This window comes from Colobus angolensis, unplaced genomic scaffold, assembly GCF_000951035.1.
Source record: "Colobus angolensis palliatus isolate OR3802 unplaced genomic scaffold, Cang.pa_1.0 Scaffold226, whole genome shotgun sequence".
In the NCBI taxonomy this organism is placed as follows: Eukaryota; Metazoa; Chordata; class Mammalia; order Primates; family Cercopithecidae; genus Colobus; species Colobus angolensis.
The window spans coordinates 5,004,814-5,017,211 of record NW_012115444.1 but is presented as its reverse complement, the minus strand read 5'-3'; the positions used below and the strand labels follow the sequence as shown (position 1 = coordinate 5,017,211).

Below are 12,398 nucleotides of genomic sequence, written 5' to 3'. Positions count from 1 at the left end.
TTTTTCAAAAAAAAATAAGAGGAAGAATGAAAAACAAATGCACATACTCTGACCACATTGAGTCGAACCTTTTTATCTCAAGTGTTTATTTCAATGAAGGAAAAAGCATTATGTGATTTCTGCCATATGGATTACAAAGAAACAAAGTAACTGTAAAAGGCACTAGCAGCTGTCATTCTCACTGAATTTCTAATCCAATTAATAGACATTAATTTTGATATGGTTTAATGGGACACTGCCAATTAGTTTCAGGCACAACACTGGATATTTTGTATTTAATATGTTTTACAGAAAGCAAACACAGCAGCAGTAAATCCTGGATTTATTAGACATTACAATTTCAAGATTTGGCTACATTTTGCAGCATTAACCTGGAATTCTGAGAGCTCAAACAATAACATGGTGCTAGAACACAAAAATCAGATAATAAGGACTAAGAATGAGAGTAACCCATTGGCTTTGTGTGTGATTTGCCAAACCTATAAAATAAAAACACAATCAACCAACAGTGTAAGCCTTTGGTATTTTTTTAAGTTATCTATATTCACTGTTGCTCATTCAAAATTCAGAGAGGAATCTGAAGAGTGGACTTTTGTGATCCAGCACACTCAGGTTCAAATGCCAGTTTTGGCACTGACCTCTCAGTTTGTTTCCTAATCCACAAAAATGTCACTGTATCAGCCAACTCAGGCTGCTGTACAAAAATACCGTAGACTGCGTGACTTAAACTACAGACATTAATTTTCTCGGTAGCTCTGGAGGCTGGAAGTCTGAGGTTAAGGGGCCAGAAGAGTGGGATTCTGGTGAGGGCTCCCTTCCTGACACGTAGACAGTGCCTTCTCCATGTGTCCTCAGACATCTGTCTCTTCCTCTTCTTATAAAGCCTTCAGTTTTATTGGATTAGGACCCTATCTTTATGACCTTATTTAACCTTAATGACCAAATTAATCTCTAAATATTGTCACATTTGGGATTAGGACTTACATCTAGAAATCTGGAAGGGGACACAATTCAGCAGTTACATTCATCTCACAGAGTTTATTATTTTACTTCCTGTAAAGCAGTGCCTGGCAGTGGTGGGAATTCAATAATAGGTAGATATTACTCGTATTATTATCAGACATGGTACAACATAAATGTTTCCTTAAAATGCTGAAATAAGAAAAATGACATACTTTCCAAATTTATTTCTTCAAACTGGTCCAGGCACAGTGGTTCATGCCTGTAATCCCAGCACTTTGGGAGGCCGAGGCAAGTGGATCACTTGAGGTCAGGAGTCTGAGACCAGCCTGACCAACATGGTGAAACCCCGTCTCTACTAAAAATACAAAAAAATAACCAGGCATGGTAGTGTGGGCCTGTAATCCCACCTATTCGGGTGGCTGAGGCAGGAGAATTGCTCAAACCCAGAAGGCAGAGGTTGCAGTGGGCTGAGATCGGCTACTGCACTCCAGCCTAGGCAACAGAGCAAGATTCCGTCTCAAGAAAAAACAAACAAACAAACAAGCAAACAAAACAAACTGAACTTTATTTCAGAGGACTCTTGCATTACAGAACATCTCAAAGTCAAAATTATGTCACCATAATTGTATTAAAATGCTTTTAATACACAGCAATAGTTTGAAATGACCTAGAAAATAGAAATGTTAATTGCTCAACAAGTAGAATTATTTGAGATGAAATGTTACCCAAACTATGTTATTATAATTCAGGAGAGAAAAGTGAAATGAAAAGAGAAAATTTAGAATGATATTTTTAAAGGCTATTAATTCTTTCACTAATAAATTTTTTCAATTTCTAGAGAGAGGAAGGGAGAAAGGGCAAGAGAAGGAGAGATCTCTTTAAAAATCAATATTTAATATAGATACTCCCCCACCTTTGATTTCCTGTGAAAACCAATTTCGAAACAAAAGGTTATGAGTCATGACATTATTAAAATCTGTGTTGGAGGGTGGTGAAGCTGTAGAGAGATATCAAAAGCCCATGTTTAGCATGCTCTTAAAAAGAAAAGAACAATTAACTTTTTGACCTCACATATCAAAGGAAACATCAGGAGGGAGTATTTCCCTTGTGAAACTGGGAAAGAAAGTGAATTCTAGGTCAGAGGGACAGTAGGAATATGCATATTTTTGTTTGGAGACATCAAATGTTGGCTGGATTGCAATTTTGTTGAGTCTCTTGGGATTAATTTTGAGACTAACTCCTCCCTAACAATAATGTAACAATAATAATCTAGGGAAACCATAGCCTGAACACATAATAGCTCTTGAAAAAGGTTAAAAATAAAACAAACAACACCCTTAACATCTTCTATGCATAAGATTTATTTCTATAATTGGAAAAAAGTACTATCCTGTTTCAATGTATTTCGTCTAACTGAGAAACTGGTTATACAAACAAATAAACTTCAAGATTCAAGATGTTTTGTGTTGCCTAATAGAAAATCTAAACTCCATAATCTGATATTCGAAGACTTCATTATCTGGTCTTATCTCCACTTTTCCTTCCTCTTCCCTTATCACATCCTATCAATTTGAGCAACTCAATAGTTACAACCGACTGTGTATGTTAAATTTAACAAACAAAATGCTTTGGAAAGTTCCTCTCACTTCAATCCTCTTTATTAGATTATTTGACCTAATGAAGAAAGGGGTTAGGAAAAAGGAATCATATTGAGGGCCCAAGAATTAATTATATTCAACTCAATTCTCAGCCTTGTTTAACTAACCATGTGTCTCTGGTAAGAACAAAGTGCTCTCTGCTCTTTTAGTTTGGTTAATCTAAGGAGAGAGGTTCTACAATGGTTTTACAGCAAATATCTCCCAAAATTATGAAAGCTTATTTTGGAATGTCTTTCTCTTGCACATCTATCCACCAACATTCTACTTATATTTTAGAGGCATAGTAGGAATTAATCTTAACCTGTATTTCTCTTGTGGCCCAACACATGCTGTACTGTTTTATAGTTACATGTATATTAGACTTTGCTTTCGTAATATAAGTTCCATGAAGAAAGGTCCTTAGTCTTATATATCTTTATATCTCTTTTCTCTTCCCACTCCTTCATTTTCTCTTCTCCCCAGTGGAATCATAGTGTCTTACTAAGTCTCAGATTAATACTTATTAAGCAAATGCCTAAATATTTGAATGCCTGAATTTATAAAGGAAGGAAGGACTGAGCAAATAAAGTGAATAAAGACTACTGATATCTACAAGGAACTTTCATTTCGAGAGGTCTGGTATCAAGTAACCTCTTCTAGCTATGACCCTTGAAATATTATATGTTAGTAAGACCCAGTATAAATTTCAGAAACTTAGAAGACCCAAATTTGAATCCTGCCTTTTCCATGCACTCATCTTTGGAAATTCACAACCTTCCCTGAAACTGAATGTCCTCATCTGTAAGACGGAGAAAATAATACCCATCTCATAGTGCATTATGAGGATTAAATAAGACAATGTGTGCCATGAGATTGACACCTTAGGTGCTCAACAAATGTACTTGCTGCTTTCCCTAGACTCAGCTCTGAAAATGTACTCATGGCTACATATTTGTTACTTATGCTTATGAAGGACTCTTAGAGGACACCGAATTAGGACACTGTTTCTTCATATAATTTATAATGACTTATATTTTTAAACCATGATTCTCAAAACTAAACCTGCATAAGGTCGTGCACACTGGCTCATGCCTGTAATCCCAGAACTTTGGGAGGCCAAGGGGCGTGAATCACTTGAGGTCAGGAGTTCGAGACAAGCCTGACCAACATGGTGAACCCCCATCTCTACTAAAAATACAAAAATTAGTCGGGCATGATGACTTGCACATGTAATCCCAGGTACTCTGTAGGCCGAGGCAGGAGAATTGCTTGAACCCAGGAGGTGAAGGTTGCAGTGAGCTAAGATCACACCACCACACTCCAACCTGGGCAGTTGAGCGAGACTGTGTCTCAAAAAAAAGTAAAAAAAAGAAAAAGAAAACCAACAACAACAATAAAAACTAAACCTATATAAAACTCCTTGAAGCAAAGTTCCTTTTTTTTGTACTGTTGAATACAAACATCATTATGCCTAACTTCACAATCAATGTTGAGGCAATTATTGTCACACTGCCATGGTTTGCATGGAGTATCTGTCCATCAGGACCTACAAGATGCTGCCCACTCAGGGCCCTGCCCACCTCCTGGGCTCTGTTGCTTGCCATTCTTCCAACTGTGTTCATATAACAGTGTTCTTCTTCCAGTTCTCAAAAAAAATCCAAAGTGCTATCCTAACTGAAGCCCTCACACATGTATTTCTCTCTTTAGAAATACCCCCCTCCTACTTTTTAAAAAAATTTCTTCTTAATTTTTATTTTTAAATTATTTTTTATTTTCCATAGGTTTTTGGTGTACAGGTGGTGTTTGGTTACAGGAATAAGTTATTTAGTGGAGTAAGTTATTTAGTGGTGATTTGTGAGATTTTGGTGCACGCATCACCCGAGCAATATACACTGCACCCTATTTGTAGTCTTTTATCCCTCAAACCCTACCGCATATCAGTTATATGGGACTTCAGAAAACTTTCCTTATTCCTTAAGTCTAAATTAGCCCTCTCTGGTCACTTCTAGGCCATAAATTTTCAATATTTATAATTACATATGTGCATATGTATATGTGTGTGTATTTTATATCATTTAAGTGTTGATTCCAAGCAATTCTAAATAATGCAAGCACCAGAACTGGGTCTGTCTGCTCAAAATTGCAGTCATCCCTTAGTATCTGGGAGGGATTGGTTCTAGAAACCCCGCAGGTAGCAAACACTATGAATGCCTAACTTCTTTATATAAGATAGTGTAGTATTTGCGTATAACCTATGCACATCCTTCCTATACTTTAAATCATCTCTACATTACTTATAATACCTGATATAGGTGCAAATGGTATGTAGATAATTGCTGTAGTGTATTGTTTTTTATTTGTATTATGTTTTAGTGTCACATTGTTGTATTTTTTTCCCCCAAATATTTTTGATCTGCAGTTGGTTGAATATGCAGATGTGGAGCCTGCATATATGAAGGGCTGACCGTATACTCCCTGCTCCTTCCAGAGTATCTGGCATATGATGAGCTTGCCACAAACATTTAGCGATTTGATAAGGCTCTGGTTGATTCACAGTTTCTACTTTTTTGACACTCTGTTGCTAGTTTGACTAAAAATTTCTTCTTGAAATATCACCATAAACTGATTTTTATTGGAAGTTTTACAGAAGAAAACTAATTTTATATGTTCTGCTCCTATGAAAAATGTAATATTTTAGCATGATATCATTGCCACTAATTATTATTTTGAGGGTTTGCAGTATTCTTGATCATGTGTTGTCAGTGCAATTCATTTTTACAACGAAGAAGAGTGTGAGGTTTAAAACTTAATAAACCAGATTTTATTTTAGTCTTTGTCTTGATGGCATTAAGAGTAAAGAGATACGAAGTACCTTGTATGACGACTAATACCATGGAAAGGTCTGGCCAACTCACAAATCATTTCTACCAGGTTTCTGGATAACTGTTTATAAACATACAATATATTGGACTGATAAAAAGCTGATAAGTATATGATTCAATGACTAAGACATGTCCAAATGAAAAATTTTTACAAATGGGCAATACCCTATTACCAGTGAGCTATCTGCCCTTAGAAACTCAGACTTATTACAATCCCAATTACCTGTCAGAATACCAAAGTTGTCCAACACGAATTCTTTAATGCCAAATTATGTTGCTCAACTATTTTTTCATATAAAACCCCCTTAAAATCTTTCTTTTCCATGAAGTTGTGTTTTTTTGTTTTAATTCCATAGCTCTTAGCCTACCTACCAATTCTCTACCAAGTACACAAACAGGAGCACCATCTCAAAGGAATTTTTCTTTATATATTTACTTGTTTATTTAAAAATGCATTTGTTTTATTTTATTTGTTTATGAAATATATGTGTATATGTGTATATATATAGGTCTTGCTACGTATTAGACACTGCTCCAAGCTGTTGAAAAGCTTTACTCATTGCTTTTGTCAGTTCATTTCATCCAAAAGTAAAATATTATTTACCATACAAAGTTGTCATTTCAACAAATTATAATATTTTCTACAAAATGATATGTCATGACATTTAGCAATTTAGCCCTGCAGTAAATTTTATTTACTTTGACTCACCGTTAGTCTAGAATTAGGATTCCATTTTCCTCTTTCTAAAAATGACAATTATTAATGTTTTCTTATTGAAAAAATAACATCCACTGATTTTTATAAACAAACAACAACATAGATAAGCCTATAGAAGAAAAATCAGCCATATCACTACCCTGTTTAGTTTTTCTGTCTTCTGATCATATGTATATATCTGAAAATGGATAATATTTAAGTGAAGCAAAAATAATATTCAAAATGTACTTTAATTGAACCCAGATTTTATTTGTATTTCATTTCTCAATATTTTCTCCTCTATAAAAACAGAGTGAAATTGTAGGAATACTAGACCCAAGTTTCAAAATCTCATGTTGAGTGAGATTTTACATGTTCTCAGTAAAATTTCTGGAGCAATTTATAAAAATTTATTTTTATGGAAATAAAAAAACTAGGTCATGATATTCTTTTGTAAGTTCCTAAACCTGTCTAACAATGCAAAGGTTGTCTGTCCTTCTTGTATGTAGACTAATTTAAGTGGGCCTTAACATGTATGATTTCCATCAAGGCTGCTTGGCAAGGGCTTTCTGTTAGTGTGTAAGGGGAATATGATGACCAATATAACAACCTCAGTATTTCCTCTACCTCTCTTCAATTCCTCAAAGTGAACCCAGTGCTTTTGCAGAACACAAAGCCTCTGAATGCCTGGGAAGTCACCAGTGTGACCCCAGCCACCGCCCATTAATCTTCTTGACTACCATGTCCCTCATCACCACCAGCCTTCCCAAAGCCCTTTGCAAGTGCCTGTCCCTGGCAAGTAAGCCACAACTAAATGGCCAAGAGCTAATGAGAATTCCCCCCAAAATGGAAAACTGAATATAAATGAGAAAGTTTTAAAAGGTGCCAAGATCAGGCCGGGCACAGTGTGTCACGCCTGTAATCATAGCACTTTGGGAGGCCGAGGCGGGTGGATCACAGGGTCAGGAGATCGAGAACATCCTGGCTAACACGGTGAAACACCATCTCTACTAAAAATACAACAACAAAAAGAAAATTAGCCGGGCGTGGTGGCAGGCAACTGTAGTCCCAGCTACTCGGGAGGCTGAGGCAAGAGAATGGCGTGAACCTGGGAGGCAGAACTTGCAGTGAGCCGAGATCATGCTACTGCACTCCAGCCTGGGAGACAGAGCAAGACTCTGTCTCAAAAAAAGAAGAAAAAAGTGCCAAGATCAGTTGATAGGTTTGTTTATTCAGTGATCTTAAGGACACAAGACAAATAATGACAGAAGAGACAAGGAGGAATTTCAAATGGGTTGAGAAAATCCATTGCAATGAAATCTTTCTTTGTATTTCCAAAGCCCTTGAAGATTGTCTACATTTAGGTTTTGTAAAGAGAAGATACTGCTGAATGTGACTCTTAATTATAATTTTCATTGTTTGTTGCTGCAATTTAAAAAAATAAAGTCATATTCCCAAATAATGATATAAACTGATAGCAAAATTAGTACCCCATATACCTCACTCAATCTAAAATTTTCGAAGAGTAGGCCTAAAGCAAGCACAAGCTTTATTACAACTGAAGTTGTTCACAAACTCCAGCAATATGCTTCACTATTACTAAACTAGTTATAGTGACAAAATATGAATTCATTTGAGGATCTACATACTATCTTTCTCATAAAATAGTTTAGAAAAAAAGAAAATCATGGCATCCTCCTAAATGAATTGTTCCAATTGAAATCCTAACTATCACCATCATGATATTCTTTCAACCTGAAAAGCACATCTTTCTTTTCTGCACTCATAACCACTAGTACCTCAGAAATCATTTACCTCTGAAATGTTCCTTGTCAACAAGCCTACCTTACTGATTGTATCCTGATTCTGCAGGCTTTCCACACTTTCGGACTTAATTTGTGAAAAATTATTTGGTTCTCTAAATGTCATTTTATATTGTTTTCATATAACTATATATATTTTCTATTTTTTATATGACCACCATCACAGCATCTGGTACAATAAATGCTTATTTAATGAACAAATGAACTTACATTGCTGCCAACTACAGGAACTTTAATGCTCTCTGAGAAAATAAAATGCATTATAATTATTATTTGTGTAAGGCTTTAGTTTATTTCATTCTAAGTAAAGACAGTAGTACTTATTTCTGTTCTGTAGAAGAGATTGGCTTTTTAGGACAAAAGTTAAAATAGTCTAGAATTTTCCCCCTTTTCTTCCTTTTACATCCTGTTTTGGTTTTACAAGAATATTTGCTTGTGCAAGAGTGCATCTGAGCCAGACACTCTTGTATGTAGTATGGACTTCCCTACATTGTGTTCTAAGCAAAATCATCACAGTCTTCCTTTAGCTGGTCACTTGAGTTTTACCTACATAATTAAAACAAAACAAAACAAAACAAAAACAGAAAGAAAAAAAAACACCACCAACAAAACTTTGACCCTTTCTCCACTACAGACAATCCTTGACTCTAAAAATTATGTAGTAATGTAGTTACTGAATACAAAAAATAACAAATAGGTTGATGGAGTAAGGGGAAGACTTAACACAGGATTACCAGGCTTTCAATCCTGAGAAGAAGAATCCTTCTCCAGACCTCTAAGCTGTAGCTTCCCCATTTGCAAACAGAGGCATAAAGACACTACCAGGGCTATTGTGAGGACTGAATGAGTTGATGCATGCAATGCCAATGCCTGGCTCAATAAATGTGAGTGCTCACCAGATGCTAGGAATTGTTTTCATTATCTATTATTATCAGCTGTGACCTTGGATAAATGATTTAGTGTTGGTGTGCATTAGTGTACTCACCCTAAAATGGTAATTAAGATGGCAACTAATTTATAGAGTCATTGTAAGGATTACATGAGACAAGGGAAAGAAAGCAGGCTGTAGCATTGTCAGTACCCAATAATTGAAAAGTGGTACTACCTCCATTATCATCATCACCATCATCACCATCATCACCATCATCACCACTAGTATTAGAAGACTGTTTGAGAATGGCACCAGCTAATTTATTTTGAGGCTATTTCAGGTAGATTAAAATATGTATGGGACAGGAAGCTCAATCTGGGAAATAAGAAAGCAAAGGAACACTATAGGAACAGCTCCACTCCCTCATCCAGGGCTACAGCAGCACTGATGTTAGAGGACCTCTTTATGTGCTTAAGGATGATTGATTTTTATGCTAATAAGTGGATAATATTAAGTCAGTTGTACATTATCTACCTCTTTGAGGTAAGTCAGACAAAACAAAGATAAAATGTAACTCATCTCCTTAAATAACTATAGGTAATAGGTTTATATTCAGAGAAAAGTAACAAAATTAGCGTTCACCCTGGCATGTTACATTAACAAGCCTTATATTGTTAATATGATTTCAATATGACTTTCCAAAAAAGTACATTTCATTAAGTGCCTACATTAAAAATTTATTTTTTTAGAAAAGGGAAAGAAACTGTTATTTTTAGCAAAATATTTTATATACTGAAGGCCTAATTGTCCTAGTACCAAGACTTTATAGGAACTTCCAGAGTAGTGGGGAATATACACAAAGGGAGAATAAACCTTGACATAAATGTGAATTTTCCACTGTTGGAAAAAAGTTAAGCTATTCAGATTTGTCCTGATGCTGTATGCATAATGCCACTGCCATGAGAAGAAATGCATGAAATTTAAAAGTAGGAATATATTTATACTGACTTGTAGGAGCTGCCCATGCTAATTTGTACTTTGTTTTTCTTCCAGTCAAGTACAAGAAGTGAAAAAAATATATCAGTAACCTTAATTTTCAGTTCTAAGTGTCTCAGTTGAACATGATCATAAAGAAAGCATAGCCATCATTCAGTAGTTCCATTTCTTGGAGCACCCATTCTACTTGCAGACATAATTATTACATTGGTCTGAAGTCCTCTGTGAGGCAAAAGAAGGAAATATGACTTCTTGGGAGTAAAGCACTGTACTAATTTTTGAAGAAGACTCTTCTTCCTAAACCATGACTTGGATTACTAAAAGCGAAGTCATTTGCTAATAACATTCAGTGTGTGCTTCCGAAAATGATGCACATTTAAGTCATCCTTCTGCAGTGAGTTCAAGACTCAGGATATAAAATGCACATTCCCAAAAACATACAGGAAAATAACAAATACAAGCATACTTTGGCTTCAGATATCTCAATAAAGCAGATCACATAAAATTTTTGGTTTCCCAGTCCATATAAAAATTATATTTACACTATACTCTAGTCTATTAAGTGTGCAACAGTATCATGTCTTAAAAAATGTACATACCAGCCCGGTGCAGTGGCTCCTGCCTGTAATCCCAGCACTCTGGGAGGCTGAGGTGGGCTGATCACGAGGTCAGGAGATCGAGACCATCCTGGCCAACATGGTGAAACCCGTCTCTACTAAAATACAAAAAATTAACCAGGTGTGGTGATGCGCACCTGTAGTCCCAGCTACTCGGGAGGCTGAGGCAGGGGAATGGCTTGAACCTGGGAGGCGGATGTTGCAGTGAGCCGAGATCATGCCACTGCACTCCAGCCTGGCGACAGAGTGAGACTGCATCTCAAAAAATAAAAAAATAGATAAATAAAAATGTTTTATTGCTAAAAAGAAAATGCTGACACAGAGACACAGAGCGAACACACATGTTGGAAAAACAGTGTCAAGACTTGCTCCCATCAAGGCTACAACAAACCTTAAAAAAAAAAAAGCACTATATGCAAAGCACAGTAAAATGAGGTACGGCGGTAGTATAAAACCTCAGATACACTAAAAAGCTAAAGAGAGATTTCAGGAAAGTTGGACATGAAGTGTGAAGAGGGAGAGAAATTGTTTATCTTCTGGGAGAATTTCCAGTGCCCAAGTTGGCCATATGGAAGTCACAGGGTCTCCTTTCAAATCCCTCTATCTCATCCTCTCTGGGGTCCAAAAAGATTGCAGTGGGGAGTAGGGAAGGAAGAATTTTATTTCCAAACCTTCTCTCTGGCATTTTCATAAACATTTTTCATGGAGGAAAGTACATATTATCACATACTACAGAATTACATCATACAAAGTTCTTCCACATTGCTCAAAACTTATAAATCAAGATCAAATTTCACACAGTATGCATCTGTTGAGTCTAGGTTTTCAATTTCACTGCTGAACTTTTCAAAGGCAATTGAATGATCTAAACAGATTTCAGTGAATTTTTTACAAAATTGGTTTGAATTTGAGATCAGTTTAGGATAGAATCTTTTCTGTTTCCTAACTTGTCTTTTCTGTTTTCAGCTGTGAGCCATCTAGACAATTTCTAATACACAGTGTTTAACATGAGGTATGGTAAAGTTAAAGAAATTCAGAAGAGTTTTTAACATGGAGTCTAAGGACACTGGAATAATAAGAAAAAGGGAAGAATAGAAAAACAGTATTAATCGGTTATTTGAGGGTATGTCAGAAATATTTGAAGGCTCATGAAGATTGTCCCTTTTTCTTATCCTCCTCATGCCTGGCTGGCACCCTCTCTTCTCGAAGGCCCAAGCTCAAAGGTCACATCCCCAGTTAGGACTCTCTGACCATCCAGTGGCACCTTCCCCTGCACACCCCCCTCACTCTGTCACCCAAACCACTGGGGCCTTCAGAGTTCTGATCACTCATTTGTTCAATTTTCTGTTACCTATTCATTCATCTGTTTATTAATTACTTACATCTTTATTTTCTGAGCCCCATGACTAAAACGTGAGGTTTGCGAGGGCAAAATTTTGCCTGTTTATTCACTTCCATATTGTCAGTACTTGAATAATGCCTGACACAATATAGTAGATGTTCCGTACATTGTTGTTGAAAGAAGAGTGTAAACACTCTGTGCCCTCTCTAGAGAAACCTGCTCAAGGTTGCCTAATTCACCTGCCTACCTAGGAGGTTCTGTCTCTACGTGGCCTTCGCACACCTCTCTCCAGATGCAGCTCTCACCCATTCTTCCTGCGACAGCGCAAATGCTGTCAAGTTTCCTGTTCCCGACCCAGTATTCGGCAGCACATCCTTTCTCCTTTGAAATGCTGGAGTGAACAAGACTGGGAACCTGGAGTTTTCACTCTTCTCTCTCAACTGACAACTAACTGGTCCCAAAAGAGATGACTTAATAACTCTGTGCCTCAGTTTCCTCATCTAAAAATGGGAGAAAACAGAGAAACAAAATAAACTAGATATTGAAAGGATGAAATGGGATCATCTGTGT

At 36.4% G+C, this 12,398-nt stretch overlaps 1 protein-coding gene across 1 annotated transcript in view; it reads right to left on the bottom strand.

Moving 5' to 3' along the window:
• Positions 1 to 12,398, bottom strand: part of TMEM26 (transmembrane protein 26) — a 47,809-nt gene that overhangs the window by 30,558 nt on the left and 4,853 nt on the right. The gene's annotated exons all lie outside the window — the stretch shown is intronic.